General features: G+C 46.5%; 1 protein-coding gene and 1 long non-coding RNA gene across 3 annotated transcripts in view; one reads left to right on the top strand and one right to left on the bottom strand.

The window, feature by feature from the left end:
* INPP5F (inositol polyphosphate-5-phosphatase F) overlaps positions 1-18,598 on the bottom strand; it is a 138,377-nt gene extending 119,779 nt beyond the window's left edge. For both annotated transcript variants that reach the window (XM_054521417.2, XM_054521418.2), the window contains exons 1-2: positions 17,043-18,598; positions 14,084-14,136 (exon numbers count right to left, since the gene is read on the bottom strand). The gene's annotated coding sequence lies outside the window, so the exon portion shown is untranslated. The remainder of the gene's footprint in view (positions 1-14,083; positions 14,137-17,042) is intronic.
* LOC129048369 (uncharacterized) lies at positions 4,741-21,596 on the top strand. Its single transcript, XR_008510668.2, has 2 exons — positions 4,741-11,469; positions 21,182-21,596. It is a non-coding gene; the product is annotated as an uncharacterized LOC129048369 (long non-coding RNA).
* The last annotated feature ends 5,143 nt before the right edge of the window (positions 21,597-26,739 follow it).

The raw sequence follows: 26,739 nt of genomic DNA, 5'->3' as shown, positions 1-26,739 counted from the left end.
ACAGATTGAAATAAATACCTGAGTTCATGATAGAATGGAAAATAACAGCTTTCCATAAGTGCGGAATCACCAATGACATCAGAACAAAAATTATTGCTCGGTACCAAGGAGAAAATGTCTTGAGGACAAGATGTGAATAACAAGTTCAGAAGAAAGAAAGGTCAGTCAAAAAAGAAAAAAAAAAAGCTTCCTGGGCGACAGAGCGAGACTCAAAAAAAAAAAAAAGGAGATGAAGGAAGATTATCATGCTACCTTTAAATTTCTACAGCAGGCTCCATAGAGCTCAAAATACTTTAAAGACGTGTTTTTATTCTGAAGTAGCAGGAAGGAAATATCAGCACCGTTTACAGATGGTGAAACTGAAGCATCACATCGTTAGGGGATGTCTAGTTCTCCCTGCAGCATCTAGTAGCTGCGCAGGATGGGGCTTGCAGAGTGAGTTTCTGTCTTTCCTAGGAGCTTACCAACTCAGTCATCAGAAGGTTTCCCCAATCCAAATATATATTATTTTAATGTAAAAATAGAATATGTTGGCAGGGCGCGGTGGCTCACGTCTGTAATCACAGCAGTTTGGGAGGCCGAGGCTGGCGGATCACAAGGTCAGGAGATAGAGACCATCCTGGCTAACACGGTGAAACACCGTCTCTATTAAAAATATAAAAAATTAGCCGGGCATGGTGGTGGGCGCCTGTAGTCCCAGCTACTCAGGAGGCTGAGGCAGGAGAATGGCGTGAACCAAGAGGCGGACCTTGCAGTGAGCCAAGATCGCACCACTGCACTCCAGCCTGGGCGACAGAGCGAGACTCCATCTCAAAAAAAAAAAAAAAAAGCATATGTTAATAATTATGTTAAAATTTCCATCAGAAATCTCAAGGCTATTGAGAACCAGGATTAATCTACTGATTACAATAAGAGAGGGGGCTGGGCACAGTGGCTCATGCCTGTAATTCCAGCACTTTGGGAGGCTGAGGTGGGAGGATTTCTTGAGCCCAGGAGTTTCAGACCAGCTTCGGCAACATAGTGAGACCCCATCTCTATAAAACATAAGTGAATTAATAAATAAATATAATAAGAGACGGGACAAAGAGATGTGGTCATTTGGTCAGTGTATTGGTTTTCTAGGGCTGCTGTAACAAATGACCATAAAGTGGGTGGCAGTAAACAACAGAAGTGTATTTTCTCACAATTCTGGAGGCTAGAAATCCAAAATCAAGGTGTTGGCTGGGCCAGGCTCCCTCTGAAGGCTCCAGGGCAGAATCCTTCCTTGCCTTTTCCAGCTTCTGGAGGCTGCCTGCAATTCTTGGTGTTCCTTGGCTTGTAGATATATCACTCCAATTTCTGTCTCATTTGTCACACGGCACTCTGCCTGTGTGTCTGTATCAGTGTTCAAATTTTTCTCTTCTTGTAAAGGTACCAGTCATTGAACTAGTGTTCCAGTAAAACCTCATCTTAACTTTTTTAGATCTATGAAGGATCTATTTCCAAATAAAATCACATTCATAGGTACCGGGGATTAGGACTTGAGCATATCTTTAAGGGGACATGATTCAATCAGCAACAATCAGTTTGAAAACAAGATATTACTACCTAGTGGTAAATACACTCACTCAAAACTACCAAAGGCCATGACTCTGCCCCCAAAAATGGAGATAGCATCATCTTTACTGTTGAAATAGCCCAGAATGTGTTTCTGAATAAGCTCTCTGTAGACGTTCTTCCCACCTCTAAGACTCATGATTATCTATGACTTGAAACTTATCATCTCACAGACTCTCTCTCTATATGCAGCTTTTCCATTACAACATTTTCACATCCCCATCCTTGAAGCTGGTAACAGTGTTTTTTGTTGTTGTTTTGTTTTTTGTTTTTCCAGAGGAAACCTGTCCTGAAATGGAGTGTTTTGTTCTAAACAGTTCATATATCCTTTAGAAGGAAAGGAGAGGGATGTCCACAGACAGAAAACATATAGTAAGAATAATTAACATATTTGAGCTTCCATTCTGCTTAAGACTGTGGTAGACACCATCAGTCTGTTTAATACACATGACCATTCCCATTTAGGGACATGGAAAATGAGGGGCGGAGCACAAGAGGAACTTGCCAAGGTCTCACGGACCCTAAGAGGGTAAAGGGTAAGCTACAGATACAGGCATATGCACCCTACTTCTGACCCCAAGAGCAACACAACTAGGACAGGTGAAAGGAGTAGAGAGGACGGGACGAGAAAGGCCAGGAACAGAAGCTTCCTTCCTTTCTTTTGCACCAAGCAGCGGTTTGTTCAGGAGCTACCGTTTTCTGTTTGTGCAGTGCTGCCTCTGCACCTCAGCAAATTTCTGACCGACCAACAGAATCAGAATAAGCCACTCATACAACACCCCACAACAGGGACCCATTGTCATGGAAGTCAGGTGGCTGAGAGCTAAGCATTATTCCCCTGATCTGTCCCTGGCGTTGTTTGGAGGTTGGATGAAATCATGAAATGTAAGCATTCTTTCTGAGTCTGGAAGCAATCCAACGAAATTGAATGATTCATTCCTGACCCCAATTACCTCCTTTTACCCTACAATATTCTTTCTCTACCTTCTCCTACAAAAGCATTTGTTCACTCAATAACTGCTATGTGCTAGTTTTAACAATCTGACAGCTCAAAGAGATAGACACCAGCTCTCTTTTTTTTCTTTTCCTTTTTTTTTTTTTTTTTTGAGATGAAGTCTAGCTCTGTCGCCCAGGCTGGAGTGCAGTGGCTCAATCTTGGCTCACTGCAACCTCCGCCTCCCGGCTTCAAGCGATTCTTCTGCCTTAGCCTCCTGAGTAGCTGGGATTACAGGCATGCGCCACCACATCCGGCTAATTTTTTGTATTTTTAGTAGAGACGGGGTTTAACCGTGTTGACAAGGCTGGTCTCAAACTCCTGACCTCGTGATCCACCTGTCTCAGCCTCCCAAAGTGCTGGGATTACAGGCGTGAGCCACGGCGCCTGGCTTTTCTTTTTCTTTAGAATTGAGAAACCATAGAGAGACAAGTCAAAATAACTCCTGAAGATTGCCTCTTTATGCAAGAGAAATACAAATAACCAGATTTCTTCTTTCTCTTTGGGCTTAAAAATGAAATCTCATGTGATTTATCTTTGTAATTCCAAGAAAATATTTAATGTTTTATTTTCTCCTTTTTACCATATTTTAGTTTACTCTCTCACTTTCTGCTGTTCTGAATTATTTTTATCACCTTCTTTGTTCTTAGAATTGTCCTTTGCCCCCATTTTTTCCCTCTTCTTCAGTTTCCTAATTGTCCCAGCTATTTCACTCTCTCTTTCTTATGGTTCTCTCTAGAATCATAAAAGTGTAGAAATTTAATATGAAAAGGGACTTTCAGTTGGTTTAGCAGCATCATTTTACAGATGAAGAGCTAAGGTTTAGGGAATTTGTCCAAAGTATTCCAGTAAATTTGTGGGAGGACCTGGCACTGGAACCCAAATGTCCTGATTACCTGAATACAGCTCCAATTCCTTCTTTAGATCTAATGCCACATTCATATAAGACATCTTCATATCCCTGCCATACCTGCTGATCTCTTGTGCTGCATACTAATGTCAAATCTTAGGCTCTGGGCCATCAAGTATGGATTTATTTATTTATTTTTATTTTTGAGACAGAGTCTCTGTTGCCCAGGCTGGAGTGCAGTGGTGTGATCTCGGCTCACTGCAAGTATGGATTTAGTTATTCCGGTGCTTAAAAGGTTTGAGGTGTCATTTTTCTGAGTAGATGGCAGACGATTTCATGAAATCTGTGAAATGTGGTGGCCTTATTTAATTTTATGAAAAAGAGAAATACAAAGAAGAAAAGGGGAAATTTTGATACAGTATTACCAATAGTAAAAGTGTTGAGAAAGAAAGAGGAAGTGAAATTTTACAACTCAAAACTATGCTCATGGTATACTCATAGATTTCAGTCAGTAGCGCAATCTAATAATAAAACATTTGGGTCATAGGTCAAACAAGTAATTACAATCTGATGTTTTTCACTAATTAGAGTGGAAGCAAATTTTATTCAATGTTGTGTCCCCACAGTTCTTGATGCATCCCAAGTGCTCAATGCACTTTGTCTAATAAATGTTGAATGAAATAAATATGTGGTCTAGAGAAAGTTAAATTAGATCGACTCAACACTGGATTCAGAGTTCTTTTAATGCCAATATTCTAATTCTAATTTTGAAAAGCAGCACAAGAATATTACCAGTTAGAAAGAATCCGGCAGGGTGCGGTGGCTCATGCCTATTATCCCAGCACTTTGGGAGGCCAAGGCGGGTGGATCACCTGAGGTCAGGAGTTCAAGACCAGCCTGGCCAACATAGTGAAACCCTGTCTCTACTAAAAATACAAAAATTAGCTGGACATTGTGGCACATGCCTGTAGTCCCAGCTACTCAGGAGGCTGAGGCAGGAGAATTGCTTGAACCAGGGAGGTGGAGGTTGCAGTGAGCCATGGTCACGCCACTGCACTTCAGCCTGGGTGACAGAGAGAGAGAGACACTGTCTCAAAAAAAAAAAAAAAAAAAAGTTAACATAGTAAACATCATGTTATGCATATTTTACCATAATTAAAAAAAAAGAAAAAAGCAAGGTCGGGAAAATGTGTATAGTTTTGAGTAAGAAGGGAGATAAATCTGGGTATATTATTACTTATGTATTACAAAGAAAAATAAATATAAATTTTAAATTGCTAACTTTAGTGGAAAAGAGGGAACAGGGTGGAGAACGCAGGGATATAAGCTAGACTTATTTGAATATACCTTGCTTTGTAGATTAGATTTTGAAATTGTGTAGATATTTTATATAATTATAGAATAAAATAAATAGGCAGTCTCAAAAAGAGAAGAAGAGGAACTTTACCTCCTCTATCTCTTTCTCCCTCTACTCCAGCAACCTTATAGACCACTATTCCAGATGATAGTGGTACAAACTAGGAGGGGGCTGCCTCACCACTATGGACTTCATGTGAGCCAAGAAATAAACTCATGTTGAGTTAAGCCACTGAAACATTGCAGAAGCTAGGATAGATTGGTTTTTGTTTTTGTCGTTATTGTTGTTGTTTTGTTTTAAGACAGGGTCTCACTCTGTCGTCTAGGCTGGAGGGCAGAGGCACAATCATGGCTCACTGCAAACTCTGCCTCCCGGCTCAAGCAATCCTCCCATCTCAGCTTCCCAAGTAGCTGGGACTAAAGGCACACGTCACCATGCTCAGCTAATTTTTGTATTTTTTGTAGAGATGGGGTTTCACCATGTTGCCCAGGCTGGTCTCAAACTCCTGAGCTCAAGCGATCTGCCCACCTCGGCCTCCCAAAGGGCCAGGATTACAGGCAGGAGCCACCACGCCTGGTCTAGGGTATATTATTTGGACCAAATAACAGGTAATGCAGGTAAAGCACTTGGCGCTGACTCATGCTAAGCAGTCAGAACAAATGCAGCCAAGCCTCGGGTCAGCCCCAAAACCAAGAATGAGAACCACTCAGACTCCCTGTCAGAATCACATCTCTTCCCCTCTTGGAACATCTGTTTCTTTTTTTCTCATGTAGAGACCAGTTTTCTCTGCTTCTCTCTTCACATGATAAACAGAAGGTAACTATCCCATAATCCATAAAGTAATTTTTCCTCCATTCAAGAGGCCAATAAGTTCAGGTATTGGCTGTCTCTCAGGCGAATTCCCTAAAGTCTCAATCCCCTCAAGAGAAAGTATTACTGCTTTAGCTTGTGTTAAGTGTGTGCTTGTGGCCCAATAACATGGTCACTGGAGGAAGGTCTTGCCATCCTCCAGCCCCTGCTGTGAGTGGGGCAGGCAGTCACCCAAGAGCAGTCACCGGCAGGCTCCACAGGCGTGCCCCCTAAAATGACTCTATTGGTTGGGATATGGGTTCAGAGACCCCAAATAATAACGGTATAAACAGAGAAAACAGTTCTTTTTTCCTTTCCTGAACAGCTGTATGTAGGCAGCTTAGAGCTCATATGGTAGTTGTCGTGGGTTGAATAGGATCTCCCAAAAATTCATATCCACCCAGAACCTCAGAAAGCAACTTTATATGGGAACAGGGTCCCTACAGATGTAATTAGTTAAGGATTTGGAGATGAACTCATCCTGAACTTAGGGTGGACGCTAAGTCCAATGACTAGTGTCGTTATAAGGAAAGGAGAGGACGGAGAGGAACACAGAGAAGAAGGCCACGTGAAGATGGGGGCAGAGATTACAGTGATGCTGCCACAAGCCAAGGAACACCTGGGACCACCAGAAGCTGGAAGAGGCAGGAAGGATTCTTCCCTGGAGCCTTCAGAGGGAGCATGGCCCTGCTGACACCTTGATTTCAGACTTCTAGCCTTCAGGACTATGAGAGAATAACTTTATATTGTTTCAAGCCACCTAGCTTGTGATAATTTGTTATGGCGACTGTAGAACACTGATATAATGGTTTTGGGGGTATCTGGGACCCAGGCTACTTCCAGCTTCCTTTCCACTATCCCTACAAAGTGGCTCTCATCCTCATAATCCAAGATGGATTTCTAGGCTTCATATCCATCAAGCGTTGGAATGGGAAGGGGAAAGAAGGAGCTCACTCCCTCCCTTTAAGGACACATCTTGAGTAGCACCCCACACTTCCACTTACATCCCACAGCCAAGCCCAGATGCAAGGAAGGATGGGAAACAGTCTATTTTTCAGAGACAGAGTCTTACTCTGATGCCCAGGCTGGAGTGTAGTGACAACATCATAGCTCACTGCAGCCTCAAACTCCTAGGCTCAAGCAATCCTCCCACCTCAGCCTCCCGACTAGCAGGCCTGGCTAATTAAAAAAAAATATTGTGGGCCGGGTGCGGTGGCTCATGCCTGTAATCCCAGTACTTTGGGAGGCCGAGGCAGGCAGATCACGAGGTCAGGAGATCGAGACCATTCTGACTAACACAGTGAAACCCCGTCTCTACTAAAAATACAAAAAATTAGTTGGGCGTGGTGGTGGGTGCCTGTAGTCCCAGCTACTCAGGAGGCTGAGGCAGGAGAATGGCATGAGCCCAGGAGGCGGAGCTTGCAGTGAGCCAAGATCGTGCTACTGCACTCCAGCCTGGGCAACAGAGCCAGACTCTGTCTCAAAAAAAAAAAAAAAAAATCTTTTTTTGTAGAGATGGGATTTCACTACATTGCCCCGGCTGGTCTTGAACTTCTGATCCTCCCACCTCGGCCTCCCAAATTGCTGGGATTATAGTCACGAGCCATTGCACACTCAGCCAAACTGCTACTTTTTTTAAAGCAGAGATTTGCCTTAGGATAGTTAATATGGTAGTGGAATATAAAATGTCATCTTTTCTTTTCCTTTTTTTTTTTATTATTATTATACTTTAGGTTTCATGGCACATGTGCGCAATGTGCAGGCCAGTTACATATGTATACATGTGCCATGCTGGTGCGCTGCACCCACCAACTCGTCATCTAGCACTAAGTATATCTCCCAATGCCATCCCTCCCCCCTCCCCCAAAATGTCATCGTTTATAAAATGGAAATGTTAATACTTATTTGGTATGGTTGTTGGGAGGATATAATGAGATAATAATGCCTAGCTCATGGAAGGTACTCAGTAAACAGTAGTTATTATTAAAGGTGGGAAAGGCTGGGGGACATCAATCAATTCATTCATGTATCCAGCAAACGTTTGATGAGAGCACACACTCAGTGTCAGGGTTGAGGGTCTAGGGAGTCACTCCCCCTACCTCCACTCTAAGAGTCACACCGATAGAATATATGCCCAAGGATCTCTAGCCAAGCAGGAAACAGAAAACCAACCTTGATGCAAAGCTCTAGTAAAAGCTGGATTTGAACATGGCTTAAACCTAGACCTAAGGGAGACAAAATCCTCCTTTTCCACTGAACTGAACAGAGGAAGACTCACGAGGCAAGAGTCACCGGACCTACCCATCCAGTCATATTGGAGAAGTTGGAAAAAAGAGAAGGACAGATCCTCGCTTCCCCTGCCACAGAGGTGGTCCTGCCAGGGGGTGCTAACCCCACAGAAGCATTACATCTGAGCTCAGGCAAAGCAAGAAGGGTGGGACCTGGGGCCTTGCCTTTAAGACCAGTTACTCCACCCACCAATGAAACTGGCCCAATCAGACCTTCAACCTCTCCCCTGGGAGGGGGCAACTAAAGGAAAGGAGAAGGATGATGGAAGTGTTTCCTCAAAATGTTCTTCCAATAGGAAGAGAAATCTTCTCCACATCCAGGGTCTAAAGAGGAACTAAACTTTTATCTGGTTCTCTTTAAGCTACCAGGTATTTGGAAGTTGGGAAGGGTGTTCATGACATGAAGAGAAGGATGTACAAAGACATGGAACCACAAAAGATCATGGCAAGTCCAGAAAAGAGTCAGTAGTTTATTTGTCTGAAGCATAGCCACTGTGTGGAGGAAACAGGAGAAGTGTCTAAGCAGCCAGGCAGGTACAAGATGATTTGTCAAGACTGATTAATCTGAAGAAAGATGGCTATCAGAAACTAACAGGAAACATCATATTTATCCACGAAATGCCAGGAGCATTCTCTTTAAGTTAAGGAACAGGACAAGGATGTCTGTTATTCCTGATATTATTCAGCATTTTTGCTAGACATTGTAATAACACAATAAAAAGAATAAGAGAGGCTGGGCACAGTGGCTCACACCTGTAATCCAAGCACTTTGGGAGGCCAAGGCAGGTGGATTACTTGAGGCCAGGAGTTCGAGACCAGCCTGGCCAACATGGTGAAACCCCGTCTCTACTAAAAATACAAAAATTAGCCAGGCATGGTGGCGTGCACCTGTAATCCCAGCTACTTGGGAGGCTGAAGCAGGAGATCACTTGAACCTGGGAGACAGAGGTTGCAGTGAGTTGAGATCACACCACTGCACTCCAGCCTGGGCGACAGAGTGAGACTCTGTCTCAAAAAAAAAAAAAGAATACGAGGCACAACATAGGATAAATTAATTTATCATTATTATAGATGATATGATTGTCTACCTCTTGCCATCTTACAGAAACAGCCAGATTGGACCTTGTTTTAGTCAAGTATGGATCAATCAGCACTCACTTTCTCCCTTCTGAAGCCCATAAAAACCCTCAACTCAGCCAGACTCACAGAGATGTTGGGATGACCTGCTGTGGATAGGAGCTAACCCCTCTGGGTCTCCTCTCCACTGAGGGCTGCAGACGTTGGGACAACCTGCCTGCAAATAGGAGCTACCCACTCTGGGGCTCCTCTCTTCTGAGGGCTAAAGATGTTGGGACTACCAGCTGCAGAAAGGAGCTATCCGCTTCGGTCTCCTTGACTCATCAGGATGACCTGCCTGTGGATAGGAGCTAGCCAGTTTGAGTCTCCTGAGAGCTGTTCTGTCACTCAGTGAAGCTCCTCTCCACCTCACTCACCCTCCAGTTGTCTGTGTACCTCATTCTTCCTGGATGCATAACAAGAACTCGGGACCTGCCGAATGGTGGGACTGAAAGAGCTGTAACACAAACAGGGCTGAAACACAACCCCCTGGCTCACCACATTGCAGGCAATAAGAAAAGAAGAGCTCTGGCCCTTCGGGGAGCTCAGACCTAGGGGCTCTCCAAGCCAGGGCTGTGACACCCTCTTTGGAGCTCTGCGGTTCCTGGCATCTCCAAGTTTGCAGGTGCCACCCCATTACCCTCATCCAGACACGGGTGCCTGCAGCAGAAGCTGCATGCAGTACATCTGGTCCAGCCACAGCTTTTCATGGAGCCAGCACCTGTGGTGGCACCCGGAGCTGCCCGTCCCACCATAGCAGTGGGCATGCCTGGCTGTGCACAGTGGCCGGACCCCATGCTTGCTCGCCCACACACCCGCCGCTCCACGCCTGGCTTGCCCTTGGCAGGTGTGGGATCTGAGCACAGCCTGCTGGGCCAGGTGGGTGGGATGAGCCCAGTGGGCAGAAGCAATATTCAGGCAGAACGCACTGCTGGCCACAGAGGTTTTCCAGCCGGAAAAACGACACCCCAAGGATCCTGTGACAAAACTACATTTCTTTTAAAAAGGAGGAAGGAGGCAGGAAAGGATCCTTCTGGCCATGGAGAGAGTAACTCAGTGGGGGTTACTGGATTGGGTGGTTGGAAGACTGAAAGTGAAGAGCCCATTTAGGAGAATGACTCCAAGAATGATGGTGGTGGCAGGAGGGAAAAAGTAAAGATGGATGCTCTCAAAGTAGAACACTGGATATTTGATATATGAAGGGATTATTGTCTATTTTTTTTTTGAGACAGAGTTTTACTCTTGTTGCCCAGGCTGGATGCAGTGGCACAATCTCGGCTCACTGAAACCTCTGCCTCCCAGGTTCAAGCGATTCTCCTGCCTCAGCCTCCCGAGTAGCTGGGATTACAGGCACATACCACCATGCCCAGCTAATTTTTTGTATTTTTTGTAGAGATGGTGTTTCACCATGTTGGCCGGGCTGGTCTCGAACTCCTGCCCCCTGGTGATCCACCCGTCTCAGCCTCCCAAAGTGCTGGAATTACAAGTGTGAGCCACTGTGCCTGGCCTGTCGATTCTTTCATGTTTGGTGTTTGGTTGGGTTTAGAGTGAAGGAAATAAGGTATTAAGCATGATGCTGTTTCTGGCCTGGGCAAGTGGGTGGCACCATCTCCTGAAGTAGGAAACATCAGGGAGAAGAAGGTGGAAGGGGGATGGAGTGCCACTGTGCATACAGTGACTTTGAGGTACCTGTGGGATGTCTAGGTGGAGCTGTCCAGTTGGGTGAGGTCTGGGATGAGGTCGTGCAGATACAGAAAGTCAGAATGGATTCGTATAGAGCAGGTGACAGAGGCCATGTGGAAGAGGCAGATGGCCTGGAGAGGGACCAGAAAGGACTCTGGAAAGGAAAGGAAAATCCGGACCCAGAGGATGGTCAGCTTTGAAAGCACAGGCAGAGAAAGAGGAGCCCACAACATAGGCTGGAAGGAAATAGCCAAAATATAGGAGGAAAACTAAAGAGGGTAAATCTCATGGGAGTTACAGAAAAGGGGTCAGGAAAAGGGTCAACAGCTCCAGAAGCCACTGAACATTCATACACAGGAAGAAAGGAATACCGTCCATTGGATTCAACAACAAAGACACTGTTTATGACCTCAGTGAAAGCAGTTTCCGGGCTGCTGAGCACATAGGCCAATGCCCTGGGTGGAGGCGTGAATGGGAGGCATACAAAGCTGCTTCTTGTGGTCTGCTCTCCCCGCCGCCTCTCAGGGAGGCAGTCCTGTCCACCATCCTGTGGCCCTAAACAGCCACATCCTGTAATCTGAGGCCAGTGACCTATGACTTGTCTCCTCACTTGAAGAAATTACCAGGCTAATTGGGTTCCATCTCTTGAGCATCTGTCTGTTGATGGTGGGAGCTGGGCTAAAGATCCTGAAGTTGACTGAAGCTGGAGTGGTCATTATGGGATGGTGCAGGATGGGTAAGTAGAGAGTGGGGGAAATGGCAGAGATGGTCAGAGAGAAGCAGACACACACACACACACACACACACACACACACACACACACACACAGATGAGGGAGAGGGCAGGGTAGAAAGGAGGAGGAGCCCATCCTGATGAGTTTGCAGCCCCTATTCCAGGTTTCCATGAGGCCAATTATCCTTTAGCATCTTGGGTAAGAGATCTGGGGTGAGGTTGAGCAGATACAGAAAGTCGGAGCGGATTCATGTAGAGCAGGCGAATGAGGCCACGTGGGAGAGGGAGACAGCCTGGAGGGGGACTAGAAAGGACTCTGGAAAAGAATGGGAAATCCAGACCCAGAGGATCTATTGCTAGATTTGCACATGGTTGCCAGTGTGTCCCTATAAGAAGCAGCTCCCTAGAGCCAGCCAGATGGGTCTCTATTCCAAAGGAACTTGGACAGAACAGGAAATGAGGAGGTAGAGGCACTGAGTGTGGATAACTCCTTTAAGAAGTTTAATTTTGCAGGGAGGAGAGAAATGGGGCAACAACAGGATAGAGTGGTGAGAGCAACTTAAAGATTATATATATATATATATATATATATGTTTTTTGTTTTTTTGTTTTGTTTTGTTTTGTTTTTGAGATGGAGTCTCACTCTGTCATCCAGGCTGGGGTGCAGTGGCGCAATCTCGGCTCACTGCAACCTCTGCCTCCCGGGTTCAAGTGATTCTCCCGCCTCAGCCTCCTGAGTGGCTGGGACTACAGATGCCCACCACCATGCCTAGCTAATTTTTGTATTTTTAGTAGAGACGGGGTTTCACCACATTGGTCAGGCTGGTCTTGAACTCCTGACCTCGTGATCCGCCTGCCTCAGCCTCCCAAAGTGCTGGGATTCCAGGCGTGAGCCACCATGCCTGGCCTATTAACTTAAAGATATATTAATGTTGCTGGGGATAAATCAAGAGGAGAAGTTGGACACACGAGAGAGCTGGGACAACTGAAAAATCAAGGTCTCAGAAGAGGTGGATGGTGGGGTCATCTTTGAACAGAGACTGTGAGCCCCATGTCATTGGCACCAATGCATTGGGCCCTCAGCCTCTCCAGGACAGGGTGGGTCTCCTCTCAGAGGCCTCTTTTCTTACCTCTCTGGAAAGAGAGGAGCCACAGCGACTCCCGCTCTGTCTTCATCAACCCTGCCTTGCTAATCATGCTGCTAGCATCTTGGGTTGGATGCCTGATATTTCACTTCAAATGCCTCCTAGACTTGCTAAGTCACTTCCAGGAGGCATTGACAGCTGTGTGTGATCACTTGTGATGGGACTCTTGAGCAGCACCCAGCTCTAATACAGAGTTTCAAAGGTGGAGCTGGTTATATTCTGGCTGTCTTCACCTTCAGTGTTAAGGCATACAACAGACAGCCCCTCGTAACCTGACAGGCATGTTTCTCATTACTTCTTTTTTTTTTTTTTTTTTTGAGATGGAGTCTCACTCTGTTGCCCAGGCTGGAGTGCAGTGGCGCGATCTCGGCTCACTGCAAGCTCCGCCTCCTGGGTTCACACCATTCTCCTGCCTTAGCCTCCTGAGCAGCTGGGACTACAGGAGCCAACCACCACGCCTGGCTAATTTTTTGTATTTTTAGTGGAGACAGGGTTTCATCGTGTTAGCCAGGACGGTCTTGATCTCCTGACCTCGTGATCCACCTGCCTCCGCCTCCCAAAGTGCTGGGATTACAGGCGTGAGTCACCGCGCCCGGCCAAAGCCACCGTGCCTGGCCGTTTCTCATTACTTCTTTGCAAACACTCTATGCCCCAGCTCCTCCAGACAGCTCACTGTAGAACGGCTCCCCATTCCTTTTCAATCTGCCCTACTAAAGATCCCTGAGCAATTTGCAAGGAAGGATTGAGTCTTGTTCATCGAGGTACATCGAACTCCTAGCACAGTGCCAGGTATAGAGTAGGCATTCAGTAATACCTGTGGGATACAATTTTCCCTGAATGCACTTCATGCTTTCGCACCTGCAGGCGTTTGTTCACGATACTCCTGCTCCCCAGAAGATCCTCTTCCCGTTTCAGACTCTTAACTAGATTCCCCTAATCTACTGTCTCTCTCTCTCTCTCCCCTCCAGCACCCGATTACTCTTCATCTTCTTAGCCCGTTGTGCTCTGTCCTGAGTTGCCCCAGCATACTGTATTCAAACTGCTGGTTTACTTGATTCACTGCCCTTACCCCCTTACCCCTATTAGGCCTGAAGACAATGGATAGGCTTTACTCATCTTTATATTCCAGTCTTAAACTCACTGTGTTTCTTTTTCTTTTTCTTTTTCTTTTCTTTTCTTTTTTTTTTTTTTTTGAGACAGGGTCTCACTGTATGGCCCAGGCTGTGGAGAGCAGTGGCACAATCATGGCTCACTGCTGCAGCCTCCAACTCCTGGGCTCAAGTGATCCTCTCACCTCAGGATCACTGACAAGGTCGCACCATGTTTCCCAGGCTGGTCTCCCAGGCTTAAGCAACCCTCCCGACTTGCCCTTCCAAAGTGCTGGGATTACAGGCATGAGCCACCGTGCCTGGCCTACTCTGTTTCTCAGCAACAATTAGAATAATGTCTGCCGTATACTAGGTATCAATATACCTGTGTAATCCAGGTAGGACAGGCTCCTCTTCTGTATCCTGGAGTACTTCTTGCTAAAATACAGCGAGGAGAGATGGGACAGGAATTAAATATTCAGTCTTACTGTCTCTCAATTTTGAAACTGCCTCAGACCGTAGGACTCTCTAAGTTTAGTGACACCTGGTAGCACCTCCATGGCAGGGGTGGAGGGCTGCAGCTCTGCTGGAGACACTCTCCCAGTTGATCAGAAGGTTCTTACCACCCTTTTGTCTGCCTTACTAGTCTTTGCCAACCCAAACCCCACTGGCTGCTGAGTCCACAATGAAAGGGGTCCCCAAGAGAGTGTTCTTGGATCTCACACAAGAAAGAATTCAGGGTGAGTCTGCAGAGTAAAGTGAAAGCAAGTATATTAAGACAGTAAAGAATATAAGAATGGCTACTGTGGCCAGGCGCCTGTAATTCCAGCACTTTGGGAGGCCAAGGCGGGAGAATCATGAGGTCAGGAGTTCGAGACCAGCCTGACCAACATGGTGAAACCCCATCTCTGCTAAAACTACAAAAATTAACCAGGTGTGGTGGCACACGCCTGTAATCCCAGCTACTCAGGAGGCTGAGGCAGGAGAATCGCTTGAACCCAGGAGGCAGAGTTTGCAGTGAACCGAGATCGCGCTACTGCACTCCAGCCTATGTGACAGAGTGAGACTCTGTCTCAAAAAAGAAAAAAAGAAAAGAAAACAAAGGCCGGGCATGGTGGCTCACATCTGTAATCCCAGCACTTTGGGAAGCTGAGGTGGGCAGATCACCTGAGGTCAGGAGTTCGAGACCAGCCTGACCAGTATGGTGAAACCCTGTCTCTACTAAAAATACAAAAATTAGCCAGGCATGGTGGCGCGTGCCTGTAGACCCAGCTACTTGGAAGGCTGAAACAGGAGAATTGCCTGAACCCGGGGGGCGGAGGTTGCAGTGAGCCAAGATCACGACACTGCACTACAGCCTGGGTGACAGAGCGAGACTCCATCTCAAAAAAAAAAAAAAAAAAAATAGCTACTGCAAAGACAGAGCAGCCCCAAGGGCTGCTGGTTGCCCATTTTTATGGTTATTTCTTGATTATATGCTAAACAAGGGGTGGATTATTCATGCCTCCCCTTTTGAGACCAAATAGGGGAACTTCCTGATGTTGCCATGGCATTTGTAAACTGTCATGTGCTGGTGGGAGTGTAGCAGTGAGGTCACTCTCGTCGCCATCTTGGTTTTGGTGGGTTTTGGCCGGCTTCTTTACTGCAGGCTGTTTTATCAGCAAGGTCTTTGTGACCTGTATCTTGTGCTGACCTCCTATCTCATCCTGTGACAGAATGCCTAACCTCCTGGGAATGCAGAGCAGTAGGTTTCAGCCTCATTTTACCCAGCTCCTATTCAAGGTGAAGTTGCTCTGGTTCACATGCCTCCAGCAGACTGGAGGTACAGATAGATCTCACAGAGCAGCCAGTATAGTCTGGATGAAGGAACAAAGGAAACTACACAGTTCCCTTGTACCGTTCATGCTGAAAAGGTCTTATAGAATTAGGCCTCCAGAAAGAGGGGGCCCACAAAGACCCTCCTTTTCTCTCCATTTCTCCATCTGCGCTCAATACCCCCCTTCCTGCCAACCCCTCTTTCATGCAACCAGACCCGATACCTTTCTCTTTTCCTCCAGATACTTCTCTCCGCAGTTTACCCTGTTACCCTAACCTTGATTTTTTTTCTGCTTAGTCCCTCATTTTCTCAGAAATGTGTCTTAACATCTCCCACTATGATTGTGGATTTGTCTATTTCTCTTTTTAGTTCTGTCAACTTTGTTATGTATTTTAAAGCTTTGTTCCTTATTAAGTGCTGCATATCATGTATGAAAAAGTATAGATATAATTTGAGGCCCTAGATGATAGTAAGATTTATTTTTGCTTCTGGAAGGCAGCTGGGGTCTGGGCAGACACCCTTAATCCAGTGGTTTTCAACCACAGGTGATTTTCCCCACCAGGGGACATTTGGCAATGTCTGGAGAAGGTTTGGTTGTCAGAATTTGGGTTAGGAGAGGTGCTACTGGCATCCAGTGGTTAAAAGCCAGGAATACTAAACATTGCATAGGATGGTCCACTGATAATGTCAATTTATCAGTGTCAATAGCACTGAGGTTGCGAAAGCTTGCCCTAATCCAATTATCAGAGGCGTTTGAACCAAGGTAACTCCATCTTGAGTAGGGGCTGCGTAAAATAAGGCTGAGACCTGCTGGGCTGCATTCCTAGAAGGTTAGGCAATCTAAGTCACGGGATGAGACAGGAGGTCAGCACAAGATACAGGTCATAAAGACCTTGCTAATAAACCAGGTTGCGGTAAAGAAGCCGGCTAAAACCCACCAAAACCAAGATAGTGACAAGAGTGACCTCTGGTTGTCATCACTGCCACACTCCACTTGCGCCATGACAGTTTACAAATGCCTTGACAACATCAGGAAGTTCCCCTATATGGTCTCAAAAGGGGAGGCATGAATAATCCACCCCTTGTTTAGCATGTCATCAAGAAATCACCATAAAAATGGGCAATATGGGGTAGCCATTCTTTTATTCGTTTACTTTCCTAATGAACTTGTTTTCACTTTACTCTATGGACTCACCCTGAATTCCTTCTTGCTCCAGATCCAAGAACCTTCTCTTGTGGTCTGGATCAGGACCTCTTTCCTGTAACACAATCAAACGTTAAGCCAATGGGAAGCTGGGTTTTAGTCTTTGTGAGAGTTTCTCTATTTTCATTCCTGTTCCTTCCAAAGGGTGAGGCCCTTTGGAAGTTGAAAGCTGGCGGCGACTACTTGAGCTCTTCCTTCCTTAGCATGAGACTGCTGGGAGCTTCTCTGCCTCAGGAAATAGGCAAATGCCTCAAAATTCAAAGCTCTGCTAACCCTTCTCTCCAGGACCTTGACCCTCAAATCCTCACCCCCTTAGTGGCTCACCTTCAGATATGTCTTGTTTGTTTTGCCAGCTTTTCTAGCTGCTCCGGATAGGAGAGCTGATCTGCCAATCTGCCTTTAGGGGAAACAGCAAGAGATTGCCTCTCAGTCTTTTCTTGAAGCTTTCAAATGCAGGCTTTGGGCCTATTGTGATGCTAATAGTCTCTCCTCTGCCCTTACTTTGCTCATTCTGCATGGAGGGGGCAGCTCTAGTCCCCCAACCATGAAAGAAGTTGGATACTCCCGGTTCTGATCGTTACTGCCACCAGGAAGAGCTATGGGGTGAGAGGGGGGATGGATTTCTCCCTAGTTATGTAAGAAACAAGCAGGTCTCACCCTTCATTTTTCCTTTCTCATACAAGGTGAAATACTGCAGTCTCATACGAGGAAGGATGTTTTTCCTGTTAACATTATTTTGATCCTGGTCCTTAGGAAAAAATAAGCCCGGCATTAAAGTGCGGGGAGCATTCACCTTCCCCCCACCCCACAGTCTGGCTTACAGTGCTAGAATACCAACCAAGTGGTGACTGGGCCGGATCACAAATGGATGCGGATGCGGTCAGCTCCCGTTATTAGGATAGAATTCTAATCAGATTGTGGATCCGATTACTTCTGACTCATAAATCTCCCTGACTTTAGAAAACAGGGATCTCTCATTTATTGGAGGAATGACAGTGTGAACAGAGGCATGGGCTGCGTTCTCACCAGCTGAGATAAACGCCGACCAGACCAGCACAGACATCCTGTGCTCGTTTCCTTTACTTGGTTTTTCAAATAAAGCCTTTGTGTATCACTGGTATTGTAAGGAATACGAAATAATGAAAGAAGTGATTCTTCAGGTGAGTCATTCTATTATAAAATGGAGCCCACAGTCAGGAACTGCTCCCTGAGAGAGCAGGACAGGATTTCCCTGCGCGGGGAGTGAAAGCAGCAGGCGCAGTCACGACGCGCCCCCTACTGGTCAGCGAGGAGAAATCCCTCACCTCAGGTTTCAATTAGTGCGGATGAGTCCTGGATTAAGAACCTCAGACCTGAGGCCTGGCGCGATGGCTCACACCTGAAGCCCCAGCACTTTGGGAGACCGAGGCGGGTGGATCACTTGAGGCCAGGAGTTTTAGACCAGCCTGGCCAATATGGTGAAACCCCTTCTCTGGTAAAATAACAAAAATTAGCTGGGCGTCGTGGCGCACACCTGTAATCCCAGCTACTCAGGAGCCTGAGGCAGGAGAATAGCTTGAACCCGAGAGGCAGAGGTTGCAGTGAGCCGAGATGGCGCCATGGCACTCCAAAGAGTCACAGAACTGGCCAGGCGCGATGGCTCACGCCTGTAATCCCAGCACTTTGGGAGGCTGAGGTTGGCGGATCACCTGAGGTCAGGAGTTCGAGACCAACCTGGCCAACATGGCGAGACCCCCCTCTCTACCAAAAAATACGAAAAGTAGCCGGGCATGGTGGTGCCCAACTACTGGGGAGGCTGAGGCAGGAGGATTGCTTGAACCGGGGAGGCCAATGGAGGTTGCAGTGAGCTTAAATCGTGCCACTGCACTCCAGACTGGGTGACAGAGAGGAACCTTGTCTCAAAAAAAAAAAGAAAGAAAGAAATATCACTGAGAATCACAGAACCGAAGTGGAATTCCATGAATCCAGTGGAATTACATTAAATTCCATGAGTAGGAATCCAATTCCATGAATGAAATTTCATGAATCCAATGGGATTCATGGAATTGCTAACACACAGTGAGATACGAAGGAGGCTAAGATGAAGAGCCCCTGTCTCAGGACTCCAGGGCCTAATTTAACAGCCACAATCTGCCAAGGTCAGAGGTAGCCTTAACGTGTACTGTACTCATAAATCAATCTCCCTGGAGATTTCAAACCTTCAAATTGCTTTGGTAAAGCCTTAACTCCTTTCAACCTGAGGAAGTCGATTGAAAAAATAAAAAGCCTTAGCTCTAAAGAAAGATTTTGAGTTTCTCATTCCAGTGGACCACAAAAAAAAAAAAAGAAAAAAAAGAAAAATCGCATTTGTGCAAAATCAACCATTTACATTTTATACTAATCAGTAAGTTATTCTTGGGCCTCGTGCTTGTTTGTAAACACATGCCTTCTCTCTTTCATTCTAACCTGAAACTTTATCCTTAAATCTATTCACGCAATAATTATGAAATGTAATTTTATTTTTAAACAATATATTTTCTTTTGTTTGTTAATTTCTTACTTTTTTTTTCTTTTTTTAATTGACAGAGTCTATCTCGCCCAGGCTGGAGTGCAGTGGCGCGATCTCGGCTCACTGCAACCTCCGCTTCCTGGGTTCAAGCTATTCTCCTGCCTCAGCCCCCCAAGTAGCCGGGATTACAGGCATGTGCCATGCCACCCGGCTAATTTTTTTTGTATTTTTAGTAGAGACTGGGTTTCGCCACGTTGGCCAGGTTGGTCTCAAACTCCTGGCCTCAAGTGATCCACCTGCCTCGGCCTCCCAAAGTGCTGAGATTACAGGCGTGAGCCACCATGCACAGACTCTTTTGTTAATTTCTTTAATTTTTAAATTTCTATTGATATATTATAGTTGTACTTATCGTGAGGATACATGTGATATTTTGATACATGTATAAATGCATAGGATCAAATCAGGGTAGCTGAGATATCGATCGCCTCTATGTATTTTCTTGTATCTTGATCGTTAGAGTGAAATATAAGGAACAAAAAACAAACATGGAGAAGTTACCATGTTTTTAGTATTTTTAAATCCTAAGGGTTTGAAAGGTATATATTTGGGATAATGGGCCTTTTTGTCTTTTTTTGTCTGAAGGAAATTTGTGACCCAATAATTAGTCAAAATTATCTCCAAAAAATGTTAATGAAACTGAGCACCTTTTGGGAGACATTTTTAAATTATGCCAGCTACTTCAATGTCAGAGGGTGGACAGAGTTGGCTGAGAACAGTCACATTTAGGCAAGAGTCTTGTGTGTACTCTTTTGGTTATGAAAATGTAGGGCAAGTAAGCACTTGTTGCCCTGAGTGAAAAGTGACATAAACATTTTTTTAAAGGGTTCATGAAGCCTGTCCCTCCCTTAATACCTCTTGATGGGAAAATTTCATTGTCAGGCTGGGGCTCACGCCTGTAATCCTGGCAGATTGGAAGGCCAAGGCAGGCAGATCATCTGAGGTCAGGAGTTCGAGACCAGCCTGGGCAACGTGGTGAAACCTGGTCTCTACTAAAAATACAAACATTAGCCGGGCATGGTGGCAGGTGCCTGTAATCCCAGCTACTTGGGAGGTTAAGATGGGAGAATCACTTGAACCAGGGAGGTGGAGGTTGCTGTGAGCCGAGATTGCGCCGCTGCACTCCAACCTGGGCAATAAGAGTGAAATTCCATCTTAAAAAAAAAAGAAATTAAAAATTGAGAGATTTCACAGGAACAAATTTCTGGTCTTTCTGGAAAATTGGAAATCTCTTGTAACACTGGACCAATGCCCCACATGACAATTGCTGCGTGGGGCCGAGCATCAGTCCCTGGGTCTGCCACCAGCCTACATCCAACTTGTGACAGCTTGGCTCTGTCAATCCTCCACCTGGCTGGCCTCTGTGAACCGTGGGATCGCGCCTTGTGGAAGGCTTGTGCTGGGATAGAGCTGACTCAGTGCTGGGGGATCCCTGAGGGGATCCCAGGATTTGAATTCCAGGTTCCTGGAGGATATCAGCTGAATGCTCACCTTTCTGTGTGCCCTGTAGGCATAGATAAGTTTGGCGTTCAGGAGAAAGAGGGTACCAGAGCTCCAAGCTCGATCTGGCACTTTGGATCTGTTTCCATCGGTTCTTACAGCTGCTCCTCAGACCCTAGCAAACAAAATGGTGAAGCAAATTAGGAGCAAGGTTGCTTTTCAGGAAGGCTCAGAGGCTGCAGGTGATAAACTTGTCATAGTTGACTTCTCAGCCATGTGGTGTGGGCCTTGCAAAAAGATCAAGCTTTTCTTTCATTCCCTCTCTGAAAAGTATTCCAACATGGTATTCTTTGAAGTACATGTGGCTGACTGTCAGGATGTTGCTTCAGAATGTGAAGCCAAATGCATGCCAACCTTCCAGTTTTTTGTTGTTGTTGTTTGTTTGTTTTTGAGATAGATTTTTCCTCTTGTCCCCCAGGCTGGAGTGCAATGGCAAGATCTCGGCTCACAGCAACTGCCATCTCCCAGGTTCAAGTGATTCTCCTGCCTCAGCCTCCCGAGTAGCTGGGTTTATAGGCATGCGCCACCAGGCCTGGCTAATTTTTGTATTTTTAGTAGAGACGGGGTTTCTCCATGTTGGTCAGGCTGGTCTTGAACTCCTGACCTCAGGTGATCCACCCACCTCGGCCTCCCAAAGTGCTGGGATTACAGGTGTGAGCCACCGCGACTGACCCTTTCCAGTTCTTTAAGAAGGGACAAAAGGTGGGTGAATTTTCTGGAGCTAATAAGGAAAAGCTTGAAGCCACCATTAATGAATTAGTCTAATCATGGTTTCTGAAAACATAACCAGCCATTGGCTATTTAAAACTTGTAATTATTTTTATTTACATAAAGTATGGAGACTATAAACCCAACTGCCATCTGGATGACAATAAAATATGAATTCTACCCTTTTTTTAAAAAAAAAAAAAAAAAGAAAAAAAGAGGGTACCAGAAACAGACCCAGAGATGACTGGGGTCTGGGAGGAGGAAGCTGGAGAACCGGTGAGTGTGAACAGTATGCATCAGTCAGGGTTCGCCAGAGAAACAAAATACACATATACAGTGCTTGTTTGGTGGGGATGTGTATGTGTGTGTGGGTTTAATTTTTATTATAAATAGAGATGGGGTTTTGCCATTTTTCCCAAGCTTGTCTTGAACTCCTGGGCTCAAGCAATCCACCCTCCTCGGTCTCCCAAAGTGCTGGGATTACAGGCATAAGCCACCGCACCCAGCCATGTGTGTATTTCTTTTTAAGGAATTGGCTCACATGATTGTGGGGACAGACAAGTTGGAAAGCTGTAGGGCAGGGCAGGGCAGGACAGCAGGCTAGAAACTCAGCCAAGGCAGATGCTGTAGTCTTGAGGCAGAATTTCTTCTCCTCCGGGAGAAGTCAACTGATGGTAGATGTTAACCAAGTCTGCAGAATATCTACTCAGCAGCATCTAGTGTTGGAGTTAAATAGCTGGGTGCTATGGTCCAGCCAAGGTGCCGCCTGAAACACCCTCACGTGGTGGGAAGAGTGGTGGTTGAGGAAGGAACCCTGGAGACCTTGATGTTGAAGACAGGGCAAGGGAAGAGGGTGAGTCAGAGCCTGCTGCGGAGGAGAGCTGGAGACATTGCATAACACCGGTGACAGTGTGCCCACAGAAGTGGTTTCGGTAGGGGTGGGTGCAGGAATGGATGGCTGTGGGTGGATCAGGACATGGGAGGTGAGGGGACTTAGCTGGCTCTTCCACGACATGTGATCAGAAAGTGGGGGTGGTGAGCTCGGGGTGGTGACCCGGGCGTGGTGGCTCACAACTGTAATCCCAGCACTTTGGGAAGCCAAAGCGGGTGGATCACTTGAGGTCAGGAGTTCAAGACCAGCCTGGCCGACATGGTGAAACCCCATCTCTACTAAAAATACAAAATTTAGCTGGGTGTGGTGGCGCATGTCTGTAATCTCAGCTACTCGGGAGGCTGAGGTGGGAAAACTGCTTGAACTTGGGAGGCAGAGGTTACAGTGAGCCGAAATTGTACTACTTCACTCCAGCCTGGGCAACAGAGCGATACCCTGTCTCAAAAAAAAAAGAAAAAAAGTGGGGGCAGGGGGTAAAGTGAGGAGGAAGAGTTTCTTTTTGGTTTGTATTTTCTGTAGGCTAAGGAGAAGAAAAGAGCCAGTGGAGAGAGAAAGAGATGAACTGGAAGACAGCGAGTGAGGGGCTGGCAGAAGGATTTCTCCGCTTCAAACTAGAGGAGAGCTTCTTCCTCAGCCTTCGTGCAGCCAGCCAGATCCTAGGGCAAAGCTCTGGCTAGAGAAAGCAAGGACAGGCAAGAGAATGTTTTAGAAAAAGACCCTTTCCATCTGGAATGCTTTTTCTAACCCCCTTCGCACCTTCAGCCTGGCTTCTAGTTGCACCAGGAACTCTGGGCCCACGTGTGAGGCACGGGGGCGACCCTGTCCATCGGGAGGACCTGTGGCTGCCTCCTCATCCCTTCCACTGAGCGCAGGATGGCACCATTGCTGGCTTCTGCTGCCCTCTGTTGTGGTCCTGTACCTCCTCGCCTGCTCAGATGCTCCCCGGGGACTGATGCGGCTCTTCCTGGTCTCCAGTGGTTCTTACTGGGTAGTGCTGGACAACAGAGTACCAGGAAGGCAGGGACCTGGCCAAGTGCACATACGCATGAGTGGAGGAAATTTTACAATTTTTAGGAAGCAACAAAGTATAAAGTGGGAATTGCAGATCTTCCTTACGTTTCTTCTGTTGTTTTTATTTTGAATTACGTATTGAGGGAAGCGCTACAATTTTTTCCATAGGCAGGTGACTAGGGCTTCTCCAGCCCCGCTCTCAGCCCTCTGCACTCACACTTTTCAGGGCCACAGGATGTGTTAGGGCACCGGAATCACGAAGGGTGGGTGTGCCTGCTGGAGCTTTTTTTGTGCTGCCTGAAAGTTCAAAACACGCTGGAACAGGGAAAGAAAGGTATTTGCCCAAGTGACTAAGACATGTTCCAGCGTTTTCCCACAGGCTCCTGCACATCCCAAAATAACTGCAACCCTGGATCCTGTCCGTTGGCATTCGATTACATTTGTATAATGTTACAGACAGTGGGCAGGCCGGCCAGCCAAACTCACACAGGGGCTTGCAGGACCGCACAGCCCATAATGGAGCTCCATGCTATGCTTCCTGGCTAGGCTGCTAAGGGAGAAATACCAAGGCAGAGACTACAACAGCAGCCAAGTGCAGACCTGCCAGAAACATCCAGATCACCAAGAGGGGCCTTGGGCAAGGCCCTCCTTTCACAGATGAGAGCAAAGGGCACAGAGACAGGAAATAACTTACATAAATTAACTTAAATAGATTACATATCTGGGAATTATGAAAGGAAGTTGGTGAAAGAGTTGGCCCTCAACTCACATCTCCTAAAGAGGTATTTATTTGTGCAGGAACATCAGTTTAGCCTTAGAATCATAACATCTTAAGTGGAAGGGACTTTGAAGCACTCCCTGACCATCCAGGGTGCTTCCGTGCCCAGGTCTGGACAACAATGTGGGAAGAAGGAAGTGTCGGAATGGACCTGCCACCCCTCCGGGGATTCTGTCTTGCTGAGGAAATGACTCAGGATGTTGAGAAAACAACTGGGCTTTGGCAAATGCACAGAAGGGTGCTGAGAGCTTTGGGAAAGGAGAGTCTGAGAAGGAATGCGTGGTCCAGGTGGGGAAAGTTTCAACCCAAGGTGGGCCTCAGAGTGGGAAGATCTGGAGGCCGGGCATAGTGGCTCACAGCTGTAATCCCAGCACTTGGGAGGCCGAGGTGGGCAGATCACTTGAGGTCAGGTGTTCAAGACTAGCCTAGCCTGGCCAACATGGCAAAAACCCATCTCTACTAAAAAATACAAAAATTAGCTGGGTTGACACACACCTATAATCCCGGCTGCTCGGGAGGCTGAGACAGGAGAATCGCTTGAACCCGGGAGGCAGAGGTTTCAGTGAGCTGAGATTGCAGCACTGCACTCCAGCCTGGGCAACAGAGTAAGAATCCATCTCAAAAAAAAAAAAAAAAAGGAGTCGGAAGATTTGGAAAAGCAGATAGAGAGGGCCCGAGCAGGCATCGCAGGAAATAGCCCTGACATTCGGTAGATGCTTAGTGGCTGTAGCCCCCCAACGCCTACAGGGGCCAAGACAGTTGTATCACCAAGAGCGTATAGCTAGCTCTATGCCCTGCACCCCACACAAGGCCCAGGGGCCACCAACACAGGCCAGATAACTCCCGTCCTGATGCCCACGGCATGTCTCATTTGGATGATTGAAAATATTCCAACCACATTAAAGAGCTACTTATTTGATGACGTTTAGTGATAAAAATACTATCAACATAATTCAGTAACCACTCAAGGAGGCTTAACGTCGTATGAGGTCCATTGAGTCCCAAAGAGAAGTGGTCACATCATCTTTGGTTTTTTTTTTTTTTTTTTTTGAGACCAAGTCTCACTCTGTTGCTCAGGCTGGAGTGTAGTGGCGTGATCTCGGCTCATTGCAACATCTGCCTCCCAGGCTCAAACAATTCTCGTGCCTCAGCCTCCCAAGTAGCTGGGATTATAGGTGCATGCCACCACGCCCGGCTAATTTTTATATTTTTAGTAGAGGCGGGGTTTCACCATGTTTGCCAGGCTGGTCTCGAACTCCTGACCTCAAGCAATCTACCCACCTCGGCCTCCCAAAGTGCTGAGATTACAGGAATGAGCCACCGCACCCAGCCTGGTTGATTTTTAAAATAGTCTAGTAGCCTTTTTTTTTCCTATTTACATGTTCGAGTTTCTAGAATCAGTGGCATGTCGGCTTGTACTCCCCAAATGAGTTCACCCAGGAATGATGTTGGCAGATTCCCATGGGAATGACTTCAGCCTTCCTCAGCAGGCTAACAGTGGCAAGCACACCAGGATGTATTTTTGTGCAGCATCGTCAGGCACCAGTATTAAACTCAATACAGTCATGAGAAATTCAGCTCAGGGGCTCTTAAGTCAGCACTTCACTGAGAGTTCCAAGGTCTCAGGCCTTTCTCTTTTCACTTTATTTGGCAAGCAGTTAAATAAACAAATAAATAAAATAAAAATAAAAAATAAACAAATCCAGCACATCTCCAGCTGTGGGGCTGTGGTCCCTCCCAAGCTTTAAAAAAAAAAAAAAAAAAAAAAAAAAAAAACCACTGGCACAGCAAGAAGAATCTCTTTCTACCCAGGCCTGAGTGTATCTCATCCCTAACTCCAGAGGCTTCTAGGAACCCAATCCAGGAAGATAAATCTGGTCTCAGTTTGGTTTGGTGACTCACAAGGTGTTAATAAAGATGACCCCAAGATTCCCCCAAGATTCTCAGAGCACATTTCCAACCCCCAGTGACCTAGACTCCAAGGAACACTTTGGCCAGCCTTGGGCAATAGTGGGAGCTGGCTTCCCTGTGTGCTCCCTTTTTTAATTTTTAGAGACAGGGTCTCAACTCTGTTGCCCAGGTTGGAGTGCAGTGGCGGGATCACAGCTCACGGCAGCCTCATCTCTTGGACTTAAGCTATCTTCACGTCTCAGCCTCCCTGGTAGCTTGGGACTGAAGACGCACACCACCACCTGGCTAATTTGTTTTTTGTAGAGACAGGGTCTCGCTATGTTGCCCAGGCTGGTCTCAAACTCCTGGCCTCAAGGAATCCTCCTGCCTTGGCCTCCGAAAGAGCTGGGATAACAGGTGTGAGCCACTGCACCAGGCCTTCTGGGCACTTTTGGACAATCTCAGCCTCTTGGTGAGGCCTGAGGCCAGGTGGGCAGGCATGCTACCTAAGTGGCACCTTGGCTGTTGGCTGGGTCGGTCCGAAGGGATGCAGCAGCCATATTCCCATTACCTGAGTTCACAGTCCTGAGTCTTCCCAGGTTTCTGTTGCAATCTGAGACTGAAAGGTGACCAAGACAATTCTCTCATGAGCCAGGCTATTGGAGACATCACAAAACCCAAAGCAGGCCTGTTAAAT

This window comes from Pongo abelii, chromosome 8 (assembly GCF_028885655.2).
Source record: "Pongo abelii isolate AG06213 chromosome 8, NHGRI_mPonAbe1-v2.0_pri, whole genome shotgun sequence".
Classification (NCBI taxonomy): domain Eukaryota; kingdom Metazoa; phylum Chordata; class Mammalia; order Primates; family Hominidae; genus Pongo; species Pongo abelii.
This window is presented reverse-complemented; position numbering and strand designations above follow the sequence as displayed.